The 20697-nt window shown below is 35.2% G+C and overlaps 1 pseudogene across 1 annotated transcript; it reads right to left on the bottom strand.

The window, feature by feature from the left end:
• Positions 1-6083: 6083 nt before the first annotated feature.
• LOC143608512 (TMV resistance protein N-like) lies at positions 6084-12318 on the bottom strand (annotated as a pseudogene). Its single transcript, XR_013149274.1, has 5 exons — positions 11694-12318; positions 10008-11117; positions 9605-9895; positions 8904-9044; positions 6084-6824 (listed from the first exon to the last, which is right to left on the bottom strand). The product of XR_013149274.1 is annotated as a TMV resistance protein N-like (transcript).
• Between the last annotated feature and the right edge of the window lie 8379 nt (positions 12319-20697).

Here is a 20697-nt window from a genome sequence, read left to right on the forward strand (position 1 = left end):
AACGTCTTGAATCAAGAGTTGGTTTGTTAGTGAGTGATTCCACTTCCTTGCGGAATGTTGGAACACTTATTGGTGAGAATACAGATTTGCGGGCATAGATTGATAGGCTAAGAGCCCAGATTGAGCAACAAGAACGTTTCATTAATGCTTAAGTCAGAGTCAATGAAGGCCTTGTAAACCATTACCTTGTTGCCGCTGAAGTCATGAGGCTGATTGATGAAGATATAGAGGATCTGAAGAGCCAGTTTAAAGCAGTATTCAGATGAAGGATTGATTCTACTGATGATGAGGAGGAGAAAATAAAAAGAGATAATATGTTTTGGCTGAGCTTGTTACTGATCTTCGTACCCTTGGTTCTAGAAGTGGCACAGGTGGTGGTAGTGGTGTTAGAGTTGGTGGTGTTGGTGGTACTGGAAGTGGTGTTGGTGGTACTGGTGATATAACGGTTGTGGTTGTTGGCACAGTTGTTAGTACCAGTGTTGTTGTTTCTGAGGTTAGCGGTGAGGCTGTTCCAGTGGTTACTCCGGCTGTTGGAGAAACTGCCACTGGGAACGAGGAGGATAAGGAAGATGAAACTGATGAGGAAGATGACGAGGAAGAGGACGAGGATGATAATGATTTTCAATACAGTTTCGATGAGCCGCGTGATGGTGATGGCGAAAATGATGGTGGAAACGAGGACGGTGATGTTGGTGGTGGCAGTGGAGCAGAAGACCAGTCTGCTTCACAACATGACATGCCAAGATTGGATCCCCAATCTACTAATCATGCAATGATAATAAGGGGCCAAGATGCTGTCATAGAGGATGATTTCTCCTCTCTTTTTAACATTGCTACTTGTGCAGGAACCCAGTCTCCGATTCAAGAAGCCGTGGATGATGACATAAATAACTCACCAAACCTGGACACTTAGGTTCATCTTGATGAAGAAATGATCCAGGTTCAGTGACCGTGGTGGCTCTCCAGCTACAGCTACTGCTGAAACGTCTCAATTACCAAGGCGAACAAATAACAAGAGGTACTACATCAATAGGGTTGGGAGTCTTAGAGACCGCTTCTACCCCTATCTTGATGACTCTTTGATTCTTTATTGCAAATGGCACGCCGTCAGCAGGACATGAGAAATCAGACGTACCAATGAAGATCTGACCTATATGTATTACACTTATATGCATACTTTTTCTGAACTTGACATGAATTACTTCAGACGATTTGTGGGTCATGATGATGCGGAGAAGGAGTTGAAGGGATGGTGTCAACCGGTTTCTTAGCAAGGAATGGAAGGATGACTACCCTAACTTCAAACTCAACAAGGGTACGTCATATCAGCATCCAACAGAGGTTGATCCAGCAACGGGGAAGAAGAAAAAAACATGGAGATACAAGACACGCAATTATGGGCGACCAATTTACCATGGTGAACCGTTTCTGCCCAACATATTCCATAACTTTATCTGCTGGGAGTATGAAAACAGCATGGGGGAAGTGATTATGCATTACAAAAACATGCACTTCCTTCATTGCTTTGATGAGCACGAACTGACCGCCCTCAGCAAAGAAGATCTTTTGAAGTTGTACAACTCTCCCCTGGTCATTGTTGAAGATGTTCGAAGGGATAACACCGACATGATAGTTAATATGTTCAACAAGTTTGTTCGATATCTTGTTGACAATCAACTATTCGATTACAATTCTCCCTTCGAATATGTGATCGAATGAAGACGGAAGCTAAGGGTAAACACCAAAAGACTAAAGGGAGATTGTAGGGCCCGTTTTGCATGATAGTCTTCTGTATTATTTCTCGCTGGTTAACTTTGTAATTTACCAGCTTTCCGTTTGTTTTATGTATGTTTGAGCCTGAAGCCGTGTAACCAAAAGCCCAGTGGGCCGTAAATAAACGGAATTATGCATGGCATACCCTCCACTATAAGTAGTGGAGGTATGTCTATGCAAAGTTAACCTTTTGCAAAAACTCCATCTTATTCATTCACCAACTATCTCTATACTCTCTCTTTCTTTCCATTTCGGGTAAATAATCGAACACCTCAAGATTCGAGATCTCTGTTGCTTACTAGTGATTTTCGCTAGCTAGTAAGTGAAATTGATTCAAGAACAAGTTGTTAGATCCGGGTTAGGGACTTACAACTACCCTTAACTGTTATATATATATATATATATATATATATATATATATATATATATATATATATATATTAGCGAAACATTTAAAAATTTTCTGGTTGCTCCCTACATTCTCTCAAGTCACCATATTGCATTATTTGTAAATGAATGTTTCTCATGCATTTGACCCGAATTGACGGGTAAGGGTCTCACCAAACCCAGGTAGTCTTTAACCAGGTTATAACACCTCATTAAATTAAAAAATAATCTCACTAAATATTTGATATGAAAATCCTGTATAATAGGGATATACTAAAGATTAATATTTGATTTTTAAATATATTTTTATAATTATGGAACAATTTTATAGTAAAAAAATAAGCCGGTCATGGGTTTCACCAAACCTATATAGCTTTTAAACCGGGTTATAACATTTCATTTATTTGTGAAACCCTTTCATTATCAAATCGTAAGTATATTATTAACATCCTTACAATAAATAAAATTAAAATCCAAAAATTATTTATAAATATGAGAAACGAAAAATATAAAACAACTCCCGTAATACGGGGGCTAAAATCTAGTATATATATAAACGAAACATTTAAAAGCTCTCTGGTTTCTTCCTACATCGGCAAAGCACTCTCCGAGGTCATGGAATGTCTCATTTTTTGGTAAAAATCTCCGCAGTAATGTCTCTGTTAGATTTTCCGGTCGAAATACGGGAAAAGTCCATTCAATTGCACAAATTGCATAGTATCATAAAGAGCCACTCCCGGTATTACCCATCCGCCAGGAGAGTTTATAAATAAATACAGCTCTTGGGTATCATCCGTCAGATTCTTTCTAGAGGTATAGGTGAAAGTCCTTTACCAATTAGTGGAAATAAGTTACTCAAAATTCAGCCTCTCAAGCCACCAGATTATTTTATTTGTAAATGTAGGCTTCTCATGCATTTGACCCGAATTCACGGGTATGGGTCACACCAAACCCCAGATAGTCCTTAGACGAGTTATAACATCTCATTAATTAAAAATTAATCTTATCAAATATTTAATATGAAAATTCCTATAACATAGGGATATACAAAATATTAATATCCTATTTTTAAAAAAAAAATATTTGTATTTAATAAACAATTTATAGTAAGAAAAATAAGCGGGTCATGTGTCTTACCAAACCCATATAACCTTTAAAACGAGTTATAACATCTTATTTATTTGTGAAACATTTTTATCATCAAATCCTACTTACATTCATAACATCCTTACAATAAATAAAGTTAAAATATAAAAAATATATAAATATTTTAAATGAATAACATAAAACAAACTCGCAATACGGGGGATAAAAGCTAGTGTGTGTATATATACTTTTTCTTAATATATTTCTACATATATTTCTCTAATAACGTTTCTCCAGTTCCTTCACTATTTATATATTACCTTGTGTTGCCCCATAGGCTGTGACTTTTTTGAGTATGGTTCAGCGTGTCGTACAAGGGACCTCTTCGGCTCCTAGGTTCCACAGCTTCGTTTTTTATAGAATTGGCTTTGCTATTCAAAAGAGGTTGCATCGCAGCTTGTTGTCTATTTGCCTGCCACTTTATTGTAATCATAGTTAATTCCTATGAACATGTTGATTGCCAAATAAAAAAAAAGAAAAATTATTTTAATTAAAGAAATAATGAAAGTCGTTGCTTAATTAAAGAAATAATCAAAATTGTTGCTTAATATATAGATAATCAAAGTTGTTTAATTACATAAATAATCAAATGAAGGTTTACGGTAACCCTCGTTGCAGTCACAACCCTCATGCCGGCAACTTTTGTCATTTGTTTAGAAAACTTGGGCCATTTCAGATTTGGACAAGTGGACCTAGTCTAATGTACTAAAACATTTTGGAAACACCCTTAGCTATGGGCCATGTGCGGCTGCCTAGCCTACACATGCCCAAAGGCCAAAGCCGTTCTAGTGGAGGATAATGGTGAGAATGTCGAATGCTTCGGATAACTTGTTTATCACTCGCCTCCCAAACGATCCCACCTGATACAGTTCATTCTAGACAGTCAGAAATCTACCAAGAACACAAGATAAAAAAGGAAAAGAAACAAATAATTATTCTCTGATTATTATTAAAGAGTTCGACGACATTTAAAGAAAACACGAAAAGTAAAAAACATAATCAAACTAGGAAACAAATTCATAACTAAAATAAAATAACTTGAAGATCAAGAAATATGATTCTTGATAATATTTGAATATTCATAACAAGTCGGCTTACGGGACTCTCTTTTAAGGCCGGCATTTGTGTTATTTGGATCGTATCAACTCCCGACTCCTTGAAACCTCAATGACTGAATGACTTCGCCACTCGAGCCGTACAGCGGCAAGTGGGGTGGGGCGGTCTCAACATAGAACCAGGTGACCACCATTCGAGTCTTGCCGCGCTATACCCGATCTTCATATTTGTTGTAGGGTATGTATTCACGAAAGCATTATGTTGGGTTTTTTTCTCATCGGAAGCTTGCAACAAATTTTGGCAGATGGGACAAAAGTTGGAATTGACGGTGTTCTTTTTCTTTTGAAGATAATCAAACTAAAAACCATAGGTAGTTTCTTTATGGTCTTTAGTTCACCGGTTTGGATGGGAACAAAGGTGTTTGGAACTGATTTAGTTGTTTAAGTTGATGGAAGTGGTTGAGGTGGAATTGAGGATGACGAAGGTAGCGAGGCTAGTGGCAGTGTGGTTAAAAAACATTGCTAAGGTGGGTTGTTCTGGGCACTAATACAAAATTGATTAAGCGTTGCATCAATAAAAATATCCCATGTGATGAAGTCTGAACTTCGATGCCAACCATTGAAGTACCATAATGCTTCATCATCGAAGGATTCAATGACATAGGTAAACCGCTCGTCATCATAAATCGCGTAAAAGAGAAAATATCGTTCAACTTGATAGATCACAGGGCGGGATCAGATCTAGTAAAAAGATATAATCGTGGATGCTCCCACAAGAGTTCTTCCAAAGCCATCTAGGCTAAGGCTCAATGGAAGCATCAAGTGATATGGTTTATTCGAGACAACTGCAAATCTCCCAGTAACCCAAGATAATAAAGAAAGGAAACAAAATAATTATTCTTTGATTATTATAAAAAAGTTTAACGATATATAAAGAAAAAAAGAAAAATATGAAACATAATCAACCTAGGAAACAAATTCATAATTAAAATAAAATAGCTTACACATCAAGAAATATGATTTTTGGTAATATTTGAAGAAGATCCATCTAGATCTTCATAACTGGTGGGCTTATAAGTCTCTCTTTTAGATCGGGCCATTTGTGGTATTTGGATTGTATCACCACCACACTCCACTCTCATCACCCTTCATATCTTACTAATTCTTAAAGCATTTGTGGAGTCGTCTAGAACTCTAAATCGAGGTGTATAATTAGAAAACTCAGATTCTTCTTCTGATGGACCACTTCGACTTGCACTTGCACTTTTCCAGCCAACCAGTCTAACTCCAAATCCACTATATAAAAGATCATGTTCAGTTTTCAAAGAAAACAAAACCTCATTGTAGGTTGAGTCCCACCATGTAGTGTGTTTGATTGAAGCAAATGAAACATACCAAACACATGCTCTTTTATGATAAGCACTCTCCTCCCAAACCACGTCATCTTTATAATCCATACTACTCATCACCGGCTCCATATTCATTCCTAAAGAAAGAAACCCATTATTGTGTGTTCCAACAGTGCACAGTAAGATTCCAGAATAATCATCGGACCAATTCTCTGGAAGTTTCAATCTACATTTCTTCCATTCGACAAGAGGAGGTCTAAACGCCTTTGCAAGCTCAAGGCCTTCAAGTCTCATAAACATGGAGGGAATATTAAGAGTGTTTCCCTAATTAATAAACGCAAATTAATATATGTAAAGCTTCAATTATAGATATTCAAAAACACAGAAAGAGACTGCTGCCATCAGTTATTACACCGCCATCTATAATTGAGACTTCACATAACCATTTACAATTTGTGAAACAATCTCCAACGGTTGTAAGTGCTTTGCAACGGTCTGCTTCGAGAATACATAAACCTGACGGGAGCTTGGGCAATTCAACAAGCAGTTCGCAGTCACTTAGTTTGAGGGTTTTGAGTCGAGTAAGTTGCAAGAGGCTGAAATCTAACCGTGTAAAATCGTTGCGGCTTAAATCTAACTCTTGTAAATTGGATAACTCACATATATCAGACGAGATTTCTCCATCTTTTAAATAGCATCTTGTCAGATCCAACTTTCGTAAGCTATAATTAGTCAACTGCGGGAACACCAACTGCAAACTAAATAGTTCATTTCTAACATGGCGTAGTTTCAACTCTTCTAAATGTTTTAATACATAAAAGTTGACTTCTTTGTTCGTAAAATAAGAACACCTTGTTAAGTTAATAGAAATAAGGTTGGGACATTGGTAGCCGATTGATGAGAGCAGACCATCTATTCCCATATTATCCAAATACATCTCTACCAAGCTTTTTGTTTTTGATATGATCTCTGGGAACTCCAAACTATTGTGGCAATTTGTGATTTTAAGAGTCTTAAGTTTTCCCATATGGACAATCGTAGGACACATTCTAAGCTTTCAACACAGTGATACACTTACGCATTCAAGACTTGTATGTTTCCCAAGTGTAACATCCTAAATATTATAATGATAAATAAGGGAAAGCCGGGTTTAATTATCGTGTGTTCATATTTAATTTATATTAGACAAGAAAAGATCATGGACTTAGATTAATTAAGATGGATTAAAGGGTAATGGGTCTTAGGTCCATGGGCTTTAAGGAGTATAAATACTCCCTTAAACCACCCTAAAACCCTAAACCCTCATTTCTTTCCATCTTATTCTCTATACACTCAATAACACACACACCTCCATACTTACATACGGCCGAGAGAGAGGAAGAGGGTGAAACGACCAACGAACATCGAATAGTAATAGATCTCTAATATACAAGCTAGATACAAGATAACCAAGCAAAACGTGACCAACCGAACGCATAAAGGTTTGTCCTTTACCTTTAAAGTGTATGTTTTTAGGATCGGTTAGCCTTGAAACTTAAACGTAAGGTAAATCGGGTATAAACAAAAAGTAAAGTAGCAAACTTGACGTTGGAAACGAACTTAACGAACCTATGGCTATTTACGGCGACTTGTATTGAACGTTTTAATCTTAAAGGTCCAAACTTTATGCTTTTCCGAGTGAAGTCTTATCCAAAAATGATCATGGGAATGTTTATAGGTTTGGTTAGTATCATATCAAGCTATCAAGCTGAAACAAAAAAGTTTATGGGTTAGAATCAAACCCGTAGGCGCTGCTGGGCAACTTCGCTAATAAGTTCGCTCCAACTAAGTTGTCTGCAGCTAAGTTCGCGTGCGACTAAGTTCGCATATGGCTAAGTTCGCGTGCATATAAGTTCGCATGCACGCATGTTCGCCAAGCAACTTCGCCGTATAAGTTCGCTAATGATAAGTTCGCCTGCTACCATGTTCGCTCAAGCTAACTTCGCTTAAGGATTAAGTTCGTTTAATGCCAAGTTCGCCTAATGATAAGTTTGCCAAGATAACTTCGCTGAACATTTAAGTTCTCTTAAAATGATAAGTTCGCCAGCTTAACCCCAGCCAGGGGCTCTGCCCCTTGGACCCCGCTAGGGGCGGCCCCTAGAACCCCGCTGCCAGGGGCGCAGCCCCCGGACCCCATTCGTTGTGGGTTATATAAAGATAGAAACACGATGTGAGTAGTATATGAGTAGTAATAGTAAATTGATACATGTAAATATTATACAATTAGTCGTGCACAGCTCAAGAAAGGGATTACGATTAACGGAGAACGTAATCGCATTCAGGTGAGAATCTAGCCCCATTTCCTTGATATGTTTTCGGAGCTGTGTGCATACTCGATGTGAATGTTAATACACTTACCTTAAATTGTAAGTGTATGTCTTAATGACGATTGTGATAGTTATGTATGTATGCTTGACAGTACGTGAACGACCTTCGGGTATTGCATGTATTGTCAAGGCAAGTATAGTGTAGTATGCATGATATGTGTATGTGAATAAGGGAGTATGTACGATTACATTGTGTATGGTATTAAATGTATGGATATGATAATGAAAGGTAAGGTAAGGCAAAAGGGTTGCATACCCTAATAATATATGCGAAGGATAAAGGGTTGCATACCCTAATAATATATGCGAAGGAAAAATGGTTGCATACCCTAATAATATATGCGAAGGTTAAAGGGTTGCATACCCTAATAATATATGCGAAGGTTATAGGGCGTAATGCTCTTTAAAACGTAAGGTAAGTGTATGAAAGAAAGAAAGTACGAAGACAAGTAAGTATATTATAAATGGAAGTATGAAAGTATGTAATTATGAATGTACTGTATGTTATGTGATTAACTAAAACTCACTCAGCGTAGCTGACTTTTAGTATGCACGCGGGTGAGTAGGATGAGACAGCTCGCTTGAGGGGAACGCATGGCATGGAATTGAAGATACTGGCATCTCGAGGAAGTGTTATGTTATTTTAAAGACAATGTCTTACGTCTAAACTGCTTTGAATGTTTTAAAAGACAAGATTTGATAGTTATGTAAAATGTTATGGTTGAAGTTTTATTATTTCGTGAACATTTTAATTAACTCTGATATTTAGAACTGCGTTTATAAGTAAATCCAACACTAAAGTAGGGTTACCAGTAACGAGGCCTTACACCAAGTGATGGGTGGATTTCTTGTAACTCTTCACAATAGAAGAGTTTCAACTCTTGAAGACATGGTAGACCACCAAAATTTGGTGTGCTAAGTAAATACTTCATCCATGTGAGTTCAAGCACTTTCAAATTGGGTAGGTGCTAATTAATATATAAAAGCATACACAAGTTAGATTTAATGAATACTTATATGATAATAGATAAATGGCAGAATTCAAAGTCTCAACGCCATCTCAAAGAGGTTGTATAAATACATATATGCCAGTTTTAGGGTGTGAATTACTCGCTCAATACAACAGCAATCGTACCCTATAAATCTTACACATAGCAAAATTAATAGAGTCTGTGAAGGGTGGGATGCAGGCAAACCTTACCTCTATTCCTAAAGAATAGAGAGACTACTTCCAAGGAACCCCGGCTCCAAAAACTAGCACCATAATAATAGAAAAGTAAATAAAATAATAGAATATTGGAAAAATGTAATATTTAGTACTAACGAGAAAAAAAAGAAAAAGATGATAAGTAGATAAAAAAATTATAATAAATAGAAGTATTAGTAGTAAAAATAAGCAATAATAGTAATAAAAACAAGTTATACTAAACGGTATTATGTGTTAAGCCGTATTAAAAACAATAATAGCAGCATTAGTCGCTCAATATGCTCTAAAATTATGCATTAAGAAAATGAGCAATCGAATTACCTTGTAATCTTTCCAAAGTTGTTTTTGCATGTTGTTGTCTAATTTGAGAGTAGCAAGCTTTTTTGGTTGAAAACTGTCTGGAAATGGACTTGTGGGATAACCATACCATCTAATATATTGCAACTCATTTGAAAGAAAATCAGGTCCTTCAGCATTATAAACATCTTCCGTAAAAAACAAATTTATCCACCTTAATTTCTTCATGTTTGATAAAATCTTACACATAGGTGATAAAAGACCATCTTCATACAAATCAGCCGCAAATTTAATGGCTTCAATTTTGTTACTTTCCTACAATATACAGGAGAAAATAATGTAAAGATTGAGTGAAGTATATTCTATAGGGCATCATTGAGTGAACATATAGTAAGTAGTTTAAAAAGTTAGATAAATTGATATATACCATTATTGCATCCCCAAGGCACATGTTTCTAATTTCTTTCTCTTTCCAGATTCTACTATGCTTTTCAGGGTTATTAGGATGTTGTCCTCTGGCAATATAATGTCCCATTTCTTGAACTAAATCATGCATATCAAATCTTCCGTCCAGAATAGTTATGAGAGACTTTTAACTTAACACCTTTATTCCTATATCAGGGTGATAACCACAAGCGTCAAACACCTCCATTGCATTTTGATTCCGATAATCATTTTCTACGATATGCCCTCTAAAGAAACATGCAATATCCAAGAACAACTCTTTCTCCACATTTTTAAGTCCATCATAGCTAATTTTGAGCTTTTCCACAATTTCGGTTTCTGGAATATCTTTTAGTCTAGCTATAGAACTCGTCCATTCCTTCTAATCTTTGTCATATAAAAAAGAACCTAAAACTTTGAGCGCTAATGGGAGCCCATTAGAATAGGAAACCACATGTAATGAAAGTTTCTCATAATTTTTTACAATGTTATCTTTGTTATATGCATGTTTATTAAAAACACAATAGCCTCTTCATGTGATAATAATGTGACATGACACACATTGTCTACCTTGTGGGCTCTTAGAACATGTTCATCTCTTGTTGTAATTACTATTCGACTCCCACTACCAAACCACTTATGTGATCCAACTAAAGCATCTAGTTGCTTACCATCATCGACATCATCAAGAACAATTAAAACATTACTATGGTTTAACCTACTTATTATGTGCTTTCCTTCTTCAACACTCTGCAATTTCATTTCTTTTTTCAAAAGTCTTGATATCAAATTTTCTTGCAGGCCTTCTAGGCCGTGTTTGCTTGATTTCTCTCGGATATTCTCAATAATGCAATGACCTTGAAAACGGCGAGAAATTTTCATACATAGAGAAGAAGCAAGAGTAGCCTTACCACCGCCCCCGACACCCCATACTCCAACCATGGGCACACCATCTGACCCAATATCTAACTGTGCTTCCAATTCTTGCAAGCCAGCACTCATCCCAACAAGGTTTTCATCTACATATGAATCTACTATAAACAACTTATCTGAAATTGTATCAACAATTTCTTTAATTACTTTTGATTCATGCCTGCAGATAAAACATATGGATAATCAGTGTATGCTCACATTTATTCACAAAATGTACCCAATGAAATAAGGCAATGAGTTGTAAACATCGTAGATCTGTTATCGAAATAGGACCGCTACCCCAAAGTCAGCTCCACTAATGGAAATGACTGTATATATATACAACCTTTAAGTAACAATGTAATTTTTCGAGAAAAAGACACTTTTAATTAACACTTGAATATGGACTACATCTAGCTTGTGAAAAAACCTACACCTTAAGCATATATCAATTGATTCCACTAGAAATCCCGCCAACAACAAAGCTATAATTAGCAAGGTTTGGGAGGGTCGGATGCAGACAAACCGTACCTCTATCCCATGATGTAGGCAAACGGTACCTCTATCGCAAAGGATAGAGAAGTTGCTTCTAGAGAGAACCCCAGCTCAAAAACTATATTTATGACGTTGTATAAAAAAAACCTGAAAGACACTTGCACATATACAAACTAAAAAATGTTATGTTTCAAGGGAAAGTTACTTTCAAACAACAAATGAAGATGAAACTAAGTTTTAAACAATACGGAAAGTAAAGTACCCGTTTGCGATGTTTTTGGGTTCCCATCCAGCAATTTCACTTGCACAAACAAGTGCTTTTCTCCAAGATTCAACCTTGCTCATGTTCTCTATCTCATGTTTGGCAAATAATCCTCCAAATTTTCCTTTGAGTTTTCTGAAACTAAGTTTACTATTTCCCGCCGTTTGTTTAGTAAAACCTCTTCCGAAGTCCCCCTTTTGCTTTCTCACATCTGAGGGATCCACGTCATAGAATACAGGCATAACAGTTAACCCTCTCTTATCCTTGCATTTCATAATATATGCAAGCTCTTGCAAACACCACGAAGAGTCTGCATAATTTTTTGAGAATATAATGACAGCAATCTGCGATCCTTCGATAGCCTTGAAGAGAGATGGACCGATGGAGTCACCTCGGGGAAGTGCCTCATCGTCCTTGTAAGTATAGATGTTTCTATCTGTAAGGGCTGCGTGAAGATGATCCACAAACGTCTTGCGTGTATCTTCTCCTCTAAAACTAAGAAACACATCCCAGTTGGAAAAAGAAGAGGAGGCAGGTGCAGAGTTAGAATAAGATGATGAAGATGCCATTGATGTGCTCTTCAGAGATACAAGTGGAATGAAATTAGATTGATGTGGTTTTCCTGAGTGATTATTTAAGCATCCATAGATCTGAGATCATGTGGCTTCCAGCACTATCAGATTACAATAATCGAAAAGGAGATCTATAAACAAATACTCCTTATTCAAAAAGAATGTTGCTCAACAGCGGCGGCTATGTAATGCACCTTTCTTATTAACTAAGCAATGGATATATTTTTATAAAATAAAGAAAACGACTAAATTTTCTATAATATAAGTGCATACAACCGATTACTGACAAACAAATAACAATATAAAAAATTGAAAGCTTAGGACATTTTCGATGGGTTCTTTACATCTATCTTTAAAATTTAACTAAAAACACAATTTTTTAATTTATACATCATTTTCTAATCTCCATTCTCATCTCTATATTCTTTTTTATTCTTTTTCTCTGTATTCCATTTATAATCTTTACTTTTAACTATTTTGTCTTATTATCATTTTCAATATTAATTGATTTCTAATATATATTTATAGAAGGCTAGTTGAAAATGAAGTGTTATGGCAACACTCTAAGAGCAATCCCTAATGGGTTCTCCATACTCATCTTCATTTCTAAAATTTAGAAAAAATATCTAAATAATCACTCTAATTCATTCCCTATCTCCAAACACCATCTCTAAATTTTTGTGAAATGATACAGGAAGCCTCCAAATTTAGAGTGTTGACACAATACTCCATTTTCAACTACCCTTCTATAAATATACATTAGAAATCAATTTACATTGAAAATGATAATAAGACAAAATAGTTAGAAGTTAATATTATAAATAAAAGAAATAGAAAAAAGAACATAGAGATGGTAATGAAGAATGAGTTGGGGAAGGTTATTAGAACATGATGTATAAATTAAAGAAATTATGTTTTTTAGTTAATTTTAAAGATGGAGATAGAGAACCTATTGGGAATGCTCTAAATTTAAAGGATTCCCATACAATTTCACTAAAATTTAGAAATGGAGTTTGAAGATAGGGTGGAGTGGTTATTTAGATGATTTTTCTAAATTTTAGAAATTGAGATGGGTATGAATAACCCATTGGGAATGCTCTTGGACGTATATCAGATTACCCAACTAAAAATAATATCAAGTATAATTGTCAATTTTGTTAATTAAGAATTTGTAATCACACTCAACGGACTCATTCAGCACAAGATATTCTTAATTGTGAAATTAAATTCAGGACTTGTAGATGGTTGGTTACCATGCTCGTTTATTAAACATGCTCTTAGATGCATATCTTGGAATTATGGAATTCCAAGATATGCAATCTTTCATCATTTCGTCAAACAACATGTGTGCAACATTCAAGTCCCCCCTGCCGATATATGAACACCAACACATTATACACAAACAAATTTATAGACAGGTGAACCAACCTCCTTACAAACTCAAATCATATTCTTTGTAAAGAGGAATAAAATTTTCAAGTATAATCCCTTTAACGTTCAAACCAATGATCATTCACTACTACAAAAACTAAGCATTTGCGACGACGTTTTTTGGTCGCAAAACGTCGCATGCCCTGTGCGACCGTTTTGCAACCAAAACTGAGGTGGAAAAATCACATCTCAATTGCTCTATTGCGACCATTTTGCGACGACGTTACATTGCGACCGATCACTGATCTAGAGACAATCACAGCACTCACAGTCACTGTTGCGACCGCTTTTTGGTTGCAATTCAGGAATTTGTTTTCCAAAAAATATTCCTGAAAATATGTATACAAAATATATATATATATATATATACACACTATATTAAAATACATATAGGAAGGGAAGAATAGTCATTTCAATAAAAACTTCTAAAATTAAGAGTTTACACAATACTGCTTGAGGTACAACCTATTCTTGCATACAGAACATTAAGCGCAAAGTGGTTCTTTTGAGTTCCGTTTCAAATTTTGAATCCCATGATCTGTATTCTCCCACTTTTAGTTTTAGTTTACTCAGAACTAAAGAACGACTCCAGGATATAGAGAGAGAAAGAGAGAGGAGATGGTTGAAGATCGGCTCTGCAATTTTTTCAAGGAAACCCTAAATTCATATCCAACCCTGAATCCAGGAATGTGTCTTCAGTAGCTCAGCTGACTCGTGAGTGCTTCACTTCTATGGTACCATGGAGACGGTTGAAGCGAGAAGCTAGGCTAGATAGGGTTTTAACCATTTTCGGTCATGTAGCATCAGATCTCTGGTTTCTAGCATCGATTTTATGTCAGACGGCCATATTCGTAAGTTAACTGAAACCTTTAACCTATTTATTTTTTTCTTAGGTATATACTCTGTGATTATCTAACCATTAAGCTTGCGGTTTGTTCCGTCTAGGTTTTGGAAGCTTCACACGAAAACCTAATATATCTATTAGGTCTATCTCAAATTGGAGGATATAATTGGTAAGTGGTGATTCATAAAGCTAATAGATCTATCTCAAATAGTGTAGTATGTTTATTAACTTATCAGCGTGTCTAATTTCGTTTTATGTTTTTTTGTTCAAGCATGCATCAATTATTTTAGGCGGAAGAAAAACTGTAGAATCAGAGGTGATTCAAACACCAAAATGAGAAATGTGAGTGCGAATACTTAGAATTATAAATTTCATTTAGAAATCTTTGATATGCTGCATAAATTGACTTCTATGATCTGTCAGTCGGTTAATCAATTAACTAATTAATTATTTTCTTACTTAGTTCATGTGTTAATTGTTTGGTAACTGAGATCTGGGGTGTTAATTCTTTTACTTGGAGTACTTTTTATTTTTTTTGCAATATTCTTTTTTAACCACTTAACCTTTATTAAATGATATTGTCACTTTGTTATAGATGGCCTCCTTTTACAAATTTGTTAAGGATATTTTGTTGATAATGTGTTCCATGATAAATACCGTATTGCATTTAGATCAATGATATTTGCTTTTTAATTTTTTATGCACTTATGCTTTTGAAGATAACAAAATAGAGTGTTTTATATGTATCATGCTGGTGGATATGTTTAATGTTTTTTTATCTAGATGCACAACGTAGAAGCTTAATGATTGTCTAGAATACTTTTTTCCAATGTGTTGCCGGTGTGATAGTGTCTGTGCAGCAAGTAGAATACACATAATCATGACAAGTCAATATAGAGATCAATTAGTAGTTATATTTATATAAACGTAGACATAAAAAGGGCTCTATTGTTTATTTGTAATTTTATGCACATGATCTGGTTTTTCCTAATTCTTGTAGTTCGTTTTACCTTTTTTTTAATTAAATATTTATTTTTCTATATTTTACAAGAGACCAAGTCCTGATTTGGAATGTTTGGCAACTTGTCTTGCAGAGTTGACTTTGATTGGCTACGTTTGACGAGTTGGATGGGGAAAATCAACTCTCTAGCTTAAGTGATTAAAGTCTTTTTTCAAATGAATTAGATGTCATATGGGAAAGGTTAGAACACAACTAATATTTTTTATTTTATTTTGCACCTTAAACTGAAACCAAAACTGATTAAACTTAAACTGAACTGAACCAAAACAAAACCCAAAATCCGAAAGCAAAAAACTGAACAAACTCAAACTGAGCCGAAACTAAAGAAACTGAATAAACTGAACCAAAATGAAACTAAAAAATCCGTGTAAACTGAAGCGAAACTAAAATATTGAAACCACAAACCAAAATGAAACCAACTACCAAAATATCGGACCAAAACAAAACCAGTGAAAAAGTTGAAACCCAAAAAACTAAATCTGAACTGAAACCAAAAACCGTAAGTCTGAAATCGAAAAAACATATGAACTGAAATTAAACACCGTAAAGCAGAAACCGAAATGAACCCGAAACAACTGAATAAAACTGAAACCACATTTTTTGTTTGTGGTTGCATTACATTATGGAGAGAATTATCGTTTTTTCACCACATGGTAGAACATCTTAAACTGGAATGAAGGTAACAAGAATACAAAACGAATCATCAATATCACAATGAGTGCAACTGTACAAAAATAACAGTTAATCCCGACTAAATTTTTTGATAACGTTTTATTTTAATATTTTTAAGATAATCCATACTGATTTATAACTGAAACCGGTTGTTGTTATCATGTTTTACTAAAATTAGGTCTGAGACATAACGGGCCTACTTAATCAAGAATGATAGCAAAACTTGTATTTAAGTATGTTTATTAGGATGAATGAAAGTATAAGTTTATTTGTAAAATTTGCATTCGCAAGTGTTTTTGCATTAACTTTTAGAAGGTGTCTTGGCAAACCAACCCAATTTTCCCCACCACCAACGTTTCTAGGATAATTTAAAATTGTAGTGGATACGTTGTGATTTGGTTTTCTTAAAATTGAATTTGGTTCGTAACGGGTCACTTGATAATGCCAATAGTGTTTTTGGTGACCCAATCTTAATTTTAGTAAAAAGTGTTGATTCATCTTGTTTTGATATGTCAGTCTAACGAGTGGTATAATTCTTTCTAATGAATTCCCATTTTCTATTATTTTGTGCATCTGGATTGCAAAAACAATAAATATAAACCAAGGGTAGCCGTTCGTTTTATATCCTACACATATGCTCGGAAGCTGTCCGTTTTGATGTGAACCACCGAGATCCCGTATCTTTTGAGTATGCTGTTGTCGAATGGCGGAAGAGAACGAAGAGCATGTTGGAGTTCTTCGATTATAGGCAAATGTTGCGGGTTGCAAGCGTAGGTTTCTTTGTAGCTTAAGGTAAGAATTTTTTTATTTATACATTGGTAGGTGTTCTACCTGTTTTAGATCAAACACAACACAAATCATCTCATTCACAACTAAAATGAATCTTTATGTTCTCTTATGTTCTTTTAAAAATTATATTTACATGTATATTTATGATCTTTGTGGATCTATACCTAAAAGGCTTCATAAACCAATTCCATCCTCTGTACTCTTTTTTGTTATTATTTTATTTCTAGAAATTTCTTTGTGTACACTTTCGTTCATAGTAAATAAAAGTTTATAAGAAAAGATGTTTGTAAAAGTCACTTTTTCTTTGTTTGACTTTGTGCTTCTGTATGACTGTTTGGGAGACACTATGAAAATGTTGATGCACAAAAACCGTAGTATGTGGTACTTTTTTTTAAAACAATTATACATCAAAGTGTATTACTGGAAAACATAGCAGTTGTTATTGTAATCTAGAAAGTTCAAATTTGCAGGTTTCATTTGCATGTATTGAGTCATGTTACCTAAAGGATTTTATGAAGTTCATAGCTTATTTTTAACATCATTTCTTGGAAATACCTGATGCTTCTATGAGTTATCATTTGGAGTATGCCTTGTGTAACATCCCGTTTTCTCGTTTTGATTAATAAAATGAAAATATGAGTTATTATGAGTCGGGCTAGTGTTGGGTTAAACGGATATGGGTTATGGACTTGGGTAATGAAGGAAAGAGGGAAAGACCATGGGCTTAAGCCCATGGTCCATAATATATAAACCTTAATTACTAACTAATTCATTCATTTACACATATTCCATACACCACCCAAAAACACACACTTAAGCTCTCTCTCAAGTTTCTCTCTTTTCTCTAGCCGAACCAGGAAGGAAAACCGATCCCGATCCAAGGTAATGATAGTATGATATTGTATGAACTCAAACCCGTTAGATTTAGTCACGATGCGACGAGCCGACACCTTTAAGCCGTTAAAGTCACGAGATCCAGGTGGAATCGGGTGTGAACCGAACCAAAGATGAGCTTAGGGGTCACCCTGGCTCAGATCTGGATCGAACGGGACAAAAAAGGTGAAAACGGTGGAAAACGGGTGAGATCTTGTTTTTCCGGCGAAATCGCGGTTTTCCGGCGACGACGGCATCGGAAAGGCGGCGCCGGAAAACGGTGTACAAGGTTAATGAGATGTCAGAGAATGTTTCTGACATTCTCTGACCTAACCCTAATTCGTTAACGGAGAGTTAACGAATTAGAGGTAATTCGTCAAGTTGATTCGTTAACAGAAGCTTAATGAACTACCATGATTCGCTATGTTAGTTCGTTAAGGAAAAGATAACAAATTAATCCCAGTTTGTTATGACCATTCGTTAAAAGGAGAAAACGAATTAGAAGGTCCAGTTCGTTATATAGACTGATTCAATATATGGATCAATTCGTTATAGAGGTCCAATTCGTTCTAAAGGTCAGATCGTTATAAGGTTTAGTTCGTTATAAAAGACCGGTTCGTTATAGAATTCTCATTCGTTAAAGAACTGGATAACGAATTAGAAGTTTAAAAGAATGACAGAATAGCTCGACCCTGCTAGGGCTGCCGCCCCTAGCCCCGCCGCCAGGGGCGCTGCCCCCGGACTTCCGTTCGTTGAGGGTTGCAATTAAACTGGAAAATACGATATGGTTAGTGATAGTAATTAATACGCATAATTGTTATGCAGTTAGCCGTGCTCAACTAAAGAAAGGGATTACCATTAACGGTGAACATAACCGCATTCAGGTGAGTTTCTAGCCCTATTTCCTTGTTATGTTTTCGGGGCTGTGTGCATACTCGATGTGATAGTTAATACACTTACCTTAAAATGGTAAGTGTCTTCCATATTTCATTTATGTGATAGATATTATGATATGTATGTGAATGAAAGCTTGTCGGTATGTGAACAATCTTCGGATATTACACGTATTGACAAGGGAGGTATGTATATGAAAGACGAGTGTGCATGATATATATGTGTGTGTGTGTGTACAACATATGAATATGTATGAATGATTAAAGAAAGTATATGTATGTTACGGGTATGTAAAGACAGTATGTACGAAAATGAAGAGGTAAGGGATCAGACCCTAATAATATCTGAGATAGAGAAGAAAGGGATCGGACCCTAATAATATCTGAGATAGAGAAGAAAAGATGGATCAGACCCTAATAATATCTGAGATAGAGAAGAAAGGGATCAGACTCTAATAATATCTGAGATAGACAAGAAAGAGATCAGACCCTAATAATATCTGAGATGGACAAGGAGAGAGGGATCAGACCCTAATAACATCTGAGATAGAATGGACAGTAATTATATAGTATGAGAGTATGGATGAAATTATGTAATGAAAGTAAATTAGTAAAGTAATTATTATGTGTATTCGGATGCATAATGGAAGGTAAGTATATGTATTGTATGATGTATGATTAACTAGAACTCACTCAGCGTAGCTGACTTTTAGTATGCACGCAGGTGAGTAGAATGAAACATCTGGCTTAAGCGGGGACACATGTCAGAAGATTAAGAGTCTGGCATCTGAAGATGCAAGTTGTTTTATGTTTTATGTTTTAATATTGAAAGACGAAGAATGTTTTAAGACAAGTTATGGATTATTATTGTAATGTTATGAAAGTTTTATATTCCGCGTAAAGTTTTAATTAACTCTGATATTTAGAACTGTGTTTATAAGTAAATCCAACGTCCAAGGTAGGGCACCGGTAACGGGACCTTACACCTTGCACATGTATTCTTTGCTTATATTTACATATTTTAATATATAGTGTTTAATAATTAATAGTTTTTACTTAGATTGTTATTTGTTTAGCTCAATTTTAAGTTTGACGATTCATCTTCATCTGATAGCTTTTCATCCTGACGGTCTCATTCTCGGAACCGGCGCTGTGCATTTCGGGGCACTTTACTTCTTTTAAATAAAGGCTCATGCAAACTACTACTCCTTGGCAAGAAACATGCCAAATATTTGAATCATATTTACTGCAACTCAAAATGGTGTTAAGTTGTGGGATCTTTGCAAACCAAGAAAGTTCAAGACTTTTTTACTATATATGACGAGAATACCACTACACTATATGATATTTTTTTTCTTGAAAAGATATCTTTTGAGGTTCATTTTCTAAACAATAGATTTATATTGTTGGTAGGGAGATTGTTTAATGTTTACATGTGTTTTAATGTATATGCTTTTTTTTTCATTCGCATTGGATTTTGATCATAGTGGAAGTTACTTGGTGATGTCAGTTACAACAAAAGGTGATTATTGGTTACAGTTGTTTGCTGGTAGTTGCTTCTGCTGATAATAACAAAAACTGTATTATGTTTTATTGCTTCTACAGAGAAGGAACCAAAAGTTGCTTAAAGAAGCACCCTCGCCAGCATTTACCCCAGAGCTGAGGAAAGCCAAGTAATTGATTAACATTCTAGCTAAGGTTTCTCATATTGATCCAGGCTAGCCCAAGTTCTAATAGGATGTATGCTACTGATATTGAAATATCATTTACCTGCGTCTGTTATGATTGAATTCACGTTTATTGCAAATATGTTTATCAATAAGATACTTGATTGCCTTAATAATAATATAACAAAAAGTGAGCGTTTCATTTATTGTTTTAACAATGTAATATGTTTTGGGCAAAAATG

The sequence above is a fragment of the Bidens hawaiensis genome, unplaced genomic scaffold, assembly GCF_021521415.1.
Source record: "Bidens hawaiensis isolate Kalapana, Puna unplaced genomic scaffold, B.hawaiensis_p1.1 tig00419385_1, whole genome shotgun sequence".
Taxonomy (NCBI): domain Eukaryota; kingdom Viridiplantae; phylum Streptophyta; class Magnoliopsida; order Asterales; family Asteraceae; genus Bidens; species Bidens hawaiensis.